Source organism: Silene latifolia, chromosome 4 (assembly GCF_048544455.1).
Source record: "Silene latifolia isolate original U9 population chromosome 4, ASM4854445v1, whole genome shotgun sequence".
In the NCBI taxonomy this organism is placed as follows: Eukaryota; Viridiplantae; Streptophyta; class Magnoliopsida; order Caryophyllales; family Caryophyllaceae; genus Silene; species Silene latifolia.
Window position 1 is genome coordinate 57,943,639 of NC_133529.1, and position 8,446 is coordinate 57,952,084.

The 8,446-nt window shown below is 42.1% G+C and overlaps 1 non-coding gene across 1 annotated transcript; it reads right to left on the reverse strand.

Moving 5' to 3' along the window:
• Positions 1-5,124: 5,124 nt before the first annotated feature.
• On the reverse strand, positions 5,125-5,231 carry LOC141654237 (small nucleolar RNA R71). Its single transcript, XR_012547800.1, has one exon. It is a non-coding gene; the product is annotated as a small nucleolar RNA R71 (small nucleolar RNA).
• Positions 5,232-8,446: the final 3,215 nt, after the last annotated feature.

The window sequence follows — 8,446 nt, forward strand, 5'->3', positions numbered from 1 at the left end:
TTGTACTAGCTAGTTATTGTGTGTTTTGTGCTAGTTTTATTATGTGAGGTGTTTTAGTCGACACCTTAGCTTTGACAAGTTGTAGACTCGTCGAGCTTTATTTGTTGTTGAAATTGTAATCCCTCCCATTATTAATTAAATAAGAGGATTACTCGTGTCAAAAACTGTGAACGCTCGTTTCTTCCATCCATTTTGTAAAGGCAATTTGAATTGAATCGTCCTAAACATTGGCACTTGGGAAAGTGGGATTTTTGGGAGGGGAGAAAGGCTACTTTTGGTATTCTTGTGGGAAAGGGAATGGATTTCCCTTTTCTTTTTTGAAAGTTGATGTCGGTGATGTTTTTTTGATTATGGGGATGGTTGTATCCTTCTTGTGTAAGAAAGGACTGCCTACGTATCCACCTAAAGAGGTGAAATCAAACCATGCTCGTAGTTCGAAATGTTTTGTAAATTAGATTGGGTTTTGTGCTTGTATCCCTCACATATAAGAGGGACTGCCTACGTATCCACCTGAAGAGGTGAAATCCATGCTCGTAGTTCAGGGGTTTTTGTTTTGTTTTAGTGCAAATGGACGTTGCCTTTGACAGATTAAAGGACAATCGAAATGGGCAAGGTGCCGCAACTTAGACTAGATAAAACATTCAATTTCAAATCAGAACGCGTTTGAGGAACTTGACTTGAAAAGGGTTAAGGTGGACGCTAGTTGTAAAACTAGGCTTAGATCGTTGGTTGCTATGGTTCAAGGATAATATTTCTTGAGTTGGTCTAGGTTGGTTGGGTTTGTAAAGACCTCCCCATCTAGGTCACTCAGTCTCATTGTGCCCCCTGAAAGTATCTTCTTGACCAGGTATGGCCCGACCCAGTTGGGTTTAAATTTTCCCCTCGAATCGACGGGTAGCAGTGCTCGGACCGACTTGAGGACCAAGTCGCCCTCCTTAATGTTCCTAGGTTTGACCCTCTTATTGAATGCCCGTTGTATACGTCGTTGGTATAGTGGATGTTGTGCAGGCGTTGAGCCGCTGTTCGTCTAGAAGAGTGAGTTGTTCGTACCTTCGACAGGTCTATTCCACCTCGGCGACTTGACTATCCAGTAGGATGCGTAGAGAAGGGACCTCTAACTGTACCGGTTGAACTGCCTCCATACATTATGCTAGGTAGAAGGGTGTGGCGCCTGTCGGTGTTCGAATGGAAGTTCGGTATCCCCAAAGTGCGAATGGGAGTTTGCTCGGCCAATCGCGGTAGTTGTCTTGTATTTTCTTGATAATGGTGACAAGAGTTTTGTGAGCTGCCTCCACCGCTCCGTTGGTTTGGGGACGATAGGGGGATGATCGATGTCGTTTGATCTTGTATCTGTCCAGCAAGGCCTGAGTTTCCGCCTGCAAGTAAGAGCCTTGATCGCTGATGATTTCATGGGGTACCCCCGTATCGGCAGATGATGTTATTCTGGATGAACTTGGCCACTTGTTTGGCGATCAAGACTGCATATGACTGCGTTTCCACCCATTTGGTGAAGTAGTCGATGGCGACGAGGACGAAGCAATGCCCCTTGGTGACCACCGGGTTAACTTTCCCGATGATGTCGATGCCCCAGGTCGAGAAAGGCCAGGGCGACATCATGGTGTATAAAAGGGATGGTGGTATATGTTGTATATTGGCGAAGATTTGGCAATTGTGGCAATGTTTGACGTAGTTACGGCAATCGGCTTCCATGGTGGTCCAGTAGTAACCTAGCCGCATGATTTTCCGGGAAAGCATCATTGCACTCATGTGAGGGCCACATTCTCCGTCGTGGACCTCTCCCATGACTTTTTTGGCTTTGTGATGGTCAATGCAAAGGAGGAGAATCCCTTGAGGTGTTCTTTTGTATAATTGGTCTTGGTTTATCACGAATTGTGATACAAATAAACGGATGGCTCTTTGTCCTCTTTGGTCAGAGTTAGGAGAAAATTCGTTTTTGGTTTTGTAGTTGAGGATGGCTTGGTACCAAGGTTCATCATGACTTTCCTCGTCATTGTTGATGGCACAAATGTGAGTTGGCTCGCTCCTTCTCTCGACACATAGAGGGATCGAAGTCATGTCGTCAGGTATGTTGACGAGCGCGACAAGTTTTGCTAGGGCATCAGCAAATTGATTTTCCTCTCGTGGCAAGTGGAAGTAGTCGACTTGGTCGAAGAACTCGGCCTCTTTATTGATTTTTGCTCGGTAGGGAGCTAAACTGTCACTTCGGATTTTCCATGATCCGGACACCTGATTGATGATGAGCGAGGAATCGCCGTGGACCCTCAATTTTTTGATGCCAAGTGTGATGGCTGCTTGCAGGCCGATGAGACATGCCTCATATTCAGCGGCATTGTTGGTGACGGCGAAGTCTAATTTGACTGAGATCGGAACATGTTCTCCTTCTGGTGATATTAGGAGGATTCCTACCCCAAAGCCTCTTAGATTAGATGCACCATCGAAATATAGGTCCCATGCGTTGGAATCGGCACAAAGAATGTGTTCGTCAGGAAGTGACCAGGTGTCGGTCGTTAGATCCTCGTTGACGGGATTTTCTGCCAGGAAATCGGCGACTGCTCTTCCCTTGATAACCTTGAGGGGCACAAACTTGAGATCAAACTCGGACAGCATGAGTGTCCACCTAGACAGCCTTCCATTTTGATGCGACCATAATTGGCGCATATTTAGCCCCCGAATTACCATTGTTTCCATGCTTTTTAGTGCCTATTTGGGTCATTTCTTATCTTTAGTTCTTTGTTTTGCATATTCTTTGAGATTTTGATCCCTTGGTAGGAAAGGAGTAAGAATCTTGCATTTTCACGGCAAAACAAGGCTAAATTGATCATATTCAATGACCAAGCATCAAGGAGAGACAAGACTAGAAGGCCTTTGTACATAGCATAGTAGAAGAGCATTGTTGAGAAAAGGATCCTTGAGTCCCCAAGGAAATCCCCAAGGAATTCATGAAGAAAAGGGAAGAAAAAGAAGAAGGAAAGCTGCTGAACTACAATCCGAACGGATTGTAGAGAATCCGTCCGTCCTCGCCAGTCCGAGCGTCCTCACCAAGAATCCGCTCGGATTCCCCATGCCCAGTCCGAGCGTCTTGTTCCTTGATCCGCTCGGATCGTCCATCCCAGATCCGGCCGTCCCGACTCCCAGCCGCACGGATCAAGACAAAGACAGCTGATTTCGTTCTTCAAGCTACGAAATGGAGAAGCCCTTCTCTCGGATAATCCCGGAGGCTCCTTGCTCAACTTAAAAAGTGTAATTACTAGTTTAGTCCTTAGTTAACCCTAATGCATCCTCCCTAATTTTCACTATAAATACCCCATTAGTCTAATTAGAGGAGCATGTTCTTCTTATCAATAATTAGTGTAGTTAATATCAATCAAATCTCTCTTCAATATTGTAATCAAATATTAATCAAGTTTTAATCCAAGTTTTAGTTCTTTAATCTCTCTCTTGTTCTTACTTTATTTTGGGTAATTGAAGATTATTTGGGTTATTATTGGGAGATTGACAACCTCTCAATCTAGGATTCAAGTACTTCTATTATTCTTGCTTTATTATTGGAATTATTAGTAGGTATAATCTCTTAATCCCTTTTTAATTATTGCTAATTACTTTCATTTATTCATCATGTTTCATTATGTTAGTATGATTGACAACCTCTCTAGCATGATCAATATGATAATGAGTGAGTAGTCTCTTAGCTAGGGTTTAATGGGTGATTAGGGGAAACCAACATGGGGAATGATTCATGCTTAAATTAATATGCTTTCATATCTTATTTGCTTGCTTGTTTTGATCTTAATACATGCACATGTTATATTTGATGAAATGCTAAGCCTATGAATCCTTGCATTTACTATCATCTTCTATCCTTTCAACTTGACTTGTAAGACATAACCCAACTCGAGTCTTGTTAGACCATGCATGTGTTAAGTAGGGAAGATTAAGTCGACTTGTAGGTGTTGTACAATCCAAGAGATTCGGCTCCGGGACCCAAACTTTCCTAGGATTGTAATATATAACCCAACTCAATCCATCACAACAATAATTGCTTGCTTATAATTTGAGAACATGTTTGTATGATCATATCCCATGATTCCCCTATGAACCCATGACACCCTAGTGCTTTTAATCAATTGTTTACACCCTTATTTCATTTACCTTGTTAGTTTATTTTCATTGCTATTTTAGTTTAGTAACCTTCTACATCAACCCAATTTGTGACACCCCTAAGACACCACTAGTTACAATAGAATCTTCATTTCAATACCCGTCCCTTGGGATCCGACCTTTACTTGCCTCTTTACTAATTGTAGAGTTGTTTGTGAAGTATAAATTGTGTTTTGTATCGACCATTGACCAACGACCACATATGCTTAATTGTGAACACCAAATGGCTTCGATCAAAAATGGCGCCGTTTGCCGGGACGGTGTTTAATTGATTTAAGATTTCTTTTATTGTTTTTAGTTGTGTCTTTTTCACCTTGGGGAAGTAAAACTCCTCAAGGTTTGTTCTAATTGTTTTTGAGTTGTTTGATATTTTGCATGTCTAGAAGGTTACAAAGAGATTTGTTACCTTTTGACCGTGAAATCGAAAGAACCTTGACGAATAATAGGAGACTTGTTAGGAGGAATTTGGGAGGTGTTGGTGAAGTTGTTCAACCCACTAGTGAGTTTGTCAATCCTTTCGCAATAGAAGGAGAAGAGAACCCATTAAACAATACCACACAAAATCCACCTACAATGCCTAAATTCTCGTCACACTCTATACCCACCGAGGAGGATCTACCAAATGGTACTCCTACCCCACAACATCTTACCGGAAACTTTATTGCCAAGTCCGCCTTCATCCAACTAGTTGAGAGGAGCCAATTCGGGGGAATGCCTAGTGAGGACCCTCATTCTCATATGGAAACATTTTGTGATTATTGTGAAGCTATCTCTCAAACGGGCGTGACTCAAGACCAAATAAGATGGGTCTTATTTCCTTTTTCGTTAATCGGCACCGCAAAGCAATGGTTGAAGGGCCTTGATAAGGCCACCCTTGGAATAGATTCTTGGAAGAAGCTAGCTCTAGCTTTCTACAAAAATTTCTACCCACCGGAAAAGACTAATATGCTAAGAGCTCAAATTACGGGTTTTAAGCAAAGGGATGAAGAATCTTTGTATGAAGCTTGGGAGCGGTTCAAAGGTATTTGTCGCTCATGTCCTCACCATGGACTTAGCGAATGGTTTTTAGTGCAACAATTTTGGAATGGTTTATATGAAGATTCAAGGAACATTCTCAATATGGGATCAAATGGAATGTTCACCGAAGTTGATGACAATCAAACATGGAACAAGATTGAGGAAATGGCGGTCCATAATTCGCAATATAGTAGACCTCGCAAGGCTACTAGAGGAGGAAAGTATGAAGTGGACACCGTTACTCAATTGGGTGCTCAACTTAGTGCTCACATTGACACAATCAACTTGAAGTTTGAACAAGCTATGGCTAGACTTGAGGAAAGCTCAAAATCATCAAAGCATCATGTCAATGCCATGACGGCATCCTCATCAATCCCAAGCGGGATATGTGAGAATTGTGGAACCTTGGGTCATGACTCAAGCGAATGTAGGGGAACAACCGAACAAGTCAATGCTTTCCAAGCTTACAAAAGTGGTACCCCTTATTCAAATTTTTACAATGAAAATACCAAGTTCCACCCAAATCTCTCATACAAAAGCCAAAATGTCCAAAACCCTCAAACAACATACACTCCACCACCCATGAGAAATCAAAATCAAAGACCCTTTTTCAATCAAAACCAAGGTTACCAAAATCAAAATCCATACAATCACCACAATGACCAAAGTTTTGATGTCCAAAAAGCGGTCCTCCAAATGCAAAAGAATCAACAAGAATTTTTCACCCAAATGCAAAAAGATAGCCAAGCAAAAGACACCACCATCAACAACATTCTAGCTCACACCAAGATGTTGGAAACACAATTGACCCAACTAGCATCTTCAAACTCACAAAGACAAAAGGGGCAATTACCACCTCAAGGTAATCCCCCTAGACATGAAACGGTTAGTGCCATTCACTTGAGAAGTGGTACAAGGTATGAAGCACCGAAGGAGCAAGTTGAGGATGAAGTTGTGAGAGCTAGTGAGAATGAAGTTGTGGTGCAAGGTCCCAAAGAAGGGGAATCATCAAAAGAAGAAAGCTCAAAGAAAAATGAAGACAAAGCCAAAGAAAAGGAGCCCATTGTGATTAGACTTCCTTTTCCAAGTCGTCAAGCCAAGCCTAAATTTGATGATCAACTTGGGAAGTTCATGGAAATTGTGAAGAACTTAGAAGTCTCAATTCCTTTCACGGAATTAATCAATCACGTTCCGGCCTATGCAAAGTACATGAAAGATATCCTCACAAAGAAGAAGTCGATCCGGAAACTTGAGACTATCGCCTTCACTAAGGTGAGTAGTGCAATACTTCAAGGAAGTTCACCTCCAAAGTTAAAGGATCCGGAAGCTTCTCAATACCGTGTACCATTGGCGACACAACGATCAACAAAGCCTTATGTGATCTAGGGGCTAGTGTGAGTGTCATGCCGTACTCGGTAAGTAAAAGGTTGGAAATGGGAGAGCTTAAATGTACCAATATCACTCTTCAAATGGCCGATAGATCGACGAAGACACCGCTAGGGATATGGGAAGATGTCCCCGTACGAATTGGGAAGTTTTTCATCCCGGTGGACTTTGTCATAGTTGATATGGAGGAAGATTCCAACATTCCAATCATCTTAGGAAGACCTTTCCTACACACCGCGGGTGCGGTGATTGATGTGAAACATGGAGAGCTCACTCTAGAAGTGGGAGATGAAAGCATAACTTTTAATCTTGACAAAACCATGAGAGCTCCTCGTTTGCATGAGCCATGTTTCATGATTGATCATTATAGCCGGAAAGATGAGAAGAAGAAATCGGAACTCCAATGGAGGAAGAAAGTTGAAGATGCTCCATTCAAAGAGCAAGTGAATTGTGACAAGGAGAGCTTGCAAAGCTCATCAAAATCAACCAAGGAAGAAGATGATGGCCTCATTGGCCAAGAGAAGAAATTGGGAGAGTTGTCTCCATCTAAGCAAGAGATTTTCAATGATCAACTCAATGAAGTTTGTGGTCATTGGGACGACGAATTTGAAGGGATCTTCAATCCCTACATTGGGCATGCCATCGATCATGATCAACAACAAGGGCCACGGTCTATTGAGGACCTCTACCATAACAATGAACAAGCTTTTGATTACTTCTTCAAGGTGTTGAGCAACATCAACAACACCTTGAACATGCCTCCTTGACATCTCATCAAGAATGAGAGTTTGGTGGAGTCCTCCCTAAACCACCACTTGTAAATATTTCTAACTCCCTAACTTACATTTCAATTTTTGTATTGCATTTTTGTCATTTTTGGATTTTATTTACTTTGATCAAAATAATTGTCATGAAAAGAGAGAAGTGAGGGAGGGACTAATGATTTTAATTGATGTGTAGTGTTTTACCTTAGTGTGGGGATGGCAATTGCCTAGGCTATTCATGCCTTAGTAGTGCCCCCACAATGAAGAACACAAGATTTGAAAGAAAGAAAGAAAGAATGATAAGGGAATGCGTTGGTGCACGGATGGAATCGAACGTGTACACAAGGACCAATCCGAGCGGATTCCTGAAAATCCGCCCGTCTGCAGAGGATCCGAGCGTCCTGCTGAGAAGACGCCCGTCTTGGGCTGAGCTGAAAACTGCAAATTCTTGACTGTTGAAGAATCCGAGCGGATTCCTGGAAAGACGCCCGTCTCACAGAATCCGTCCGTCTTGTGATAAATCCGCCCGTCTTGCAGCTGAAGAAAAATAAAGAAAAATCTCTGGACAAGAATCCGTCCGTCCTGCACGAAATCCGCCCGTCTCATCTCAGCAGAATCCGAGCGGATTCCCCAGAATCCGCCCGTCTCTAGGCGGGATTTTTGAAAATTTGAAGCTGAAGAATCCGAACGGATTGCGCCTAATCCGCACGGATTGTCCCTGCGTCCTAATATTGTCGAGTTCTTTAAATACCCACCCCACCTTCATTCATTCATTCATTCACTCATAAACACTACCCATAACATCAAAACCCTCATCCTCTCCATCTCAAAAACAAAAACCCTCAACAAAACTCACCAAAATCAAATCAAACCATCTTTCAAATAACAAATCAATCACTCCATCTTCATTAACAATCAAAACCAAGAACAAAATCTTCACCTTTGAATTGATTTTTGTTCCCATAAAGGCAAAGCCTTTCACCTTCAAAATCGATTTGGGCATTCTACAAATTGAAGATTTTTGATCTTTTTCTTGGTTAGCTCATCAAATGGCAAGAACAAAGGGAGCAACAAAAGCAAAAGCAAAGGCAACAAAGGCA